The 1320-nt window shown below is 35.8% G+C and overlaps 1 protein-coding gene across 2 annotated transcripts in view; it reads left to right on the forward strand.

The window, feature by feature from the left end:
* Positions 1-1289: 1289 nt before the first annotated feature.
* The window catches only part of LOC117101307 (39S ribosomal protein L48, mitochondrial-like), a 6329-nt gene continuing 6298 nt past the window's right edge, over positions 1290-1320 (forward strand). For both annotated transcript variants that reach the window (XM_033241276.1, XM_033241274.1), the window contains exon 1: positions 1290-1308. The gene's annotated coding sequence lies outside the window, so the exon portion shown is untranslated. The remainder of the gene's footprint in view (positions 1309-1320) is intronic.

Genomic DNA, 1320 nt, shown 5'->3' on the forward strand with positions numbered 1-1320 from the left:
TTCCCCTGCCTCCAGGCAAAGCTTGAGCAAATTGTTAGCTCAAAAATAGAAATAATAGAAATTCGTATATAACTCGCACAGGTTGTTGTTCGCACAAGTGGATCTTCTTCCGCTCGAACTAGCATCCGCTCGAAAAAAAAATCCGCTCGAATTGGCCTTCGCTCGAATTGACTGGTTCCCATGCTGGGACATGAAAGGTTGTTGTTTGTTGTTATTTCGCAATTCGTGACGTCATCAACGAGTACAATAAATTCCCGTAACATGATTGGTCTATTTTTTTCTAATTTGCATAATGAATTTTTTCAACAATTTTGTCTATTTAAAAAAAAGTGTGTAAGTTATGGAGATGGTAACAATCATAAATCAATTATAAATTTAATTATACATTTTTAGACAAAAAATAAACCCTCTTGGCCTACGGCCCATTTTTTTGACACCATGACCATGCGTAATATTAACCTGTATTGTATATATACGAAGAATTTTTTCTAGTAAGATTAGAGTTGACTAACTGGTACTTGGTGTGGTGCTAGGTTTATCGCATTTATGGTTTAGGGGCCGCGGTTTACCTCCCTCCGTTGAACCCACGATCAGCGATCGTGGGTTCGATTCCCACACGGGGCAAGTTTTTTTGAAATTTTTTTAATTTATTTTTATTTTTATATTTTTTTTTTGAAGGTCGTGGGTTCGATTCCCACACGAACCAATTTTTTTTTAAAGGCAGTTGATGGTGTATAATGAATAGCAAACCTGGAGATTGTGTGTTCGATTCCCACAAGAACCATTTTTTTTTTTTTATTTTTTTTTTTTGCGGGCGTAATTCCTAGACAGGATTGTTCATTCAATTCATATTGATATTAGTGTTTTGATGATGATTTTTTCTTTCATTCAATGGGAATTCATATATTTTATATGAGAAGAATCTTCAGCTTTCCGTTTACTGGATCCGCCACTGATTATAGCTCTGAAGTTGGAACATGACCGAAGTCCCTTTTGGTATACCAAATATACCTCTAATATCTTGAAATAGAGAACAAGAACAATAAGGAAATGGATTCCAAAACTGTGAGTTGCAGGAAATGAAAAGGAGACTAGTGTCAAGTCATATCGGTAGTGGTTAAATGCGGAGAACAGAATACAACTAATGAATTTATTAAAAAGCAACAGGAATGCATTGAAATTTCGTACTGTACTGTACTTGATAATTTACTGAGCGCAGAATAAATGTTACCGCCACTTCATTCAATCTCGGCCCTGAACATCAAAATAAATAGCATAGCGCCACTACTCGGAACATATTGACATCCATGTGTGCCAAAG

This window comes from Anneissia japonica, unplaced genomic scaffold, assembly GCF_011630105.1.
Source record: "Anneissia japonica isolate Jap-2015-1 unplaced genomic scaffold, ASM1163010v1 scaffold3709_len703521_cov189, whole genome shotgun sequence".
NCBI lineage: Eukaryota > Metazoa > Echinodermata > Crinoidea > Comatulida > Comatulidae > Anneissia > Anneissia japonica.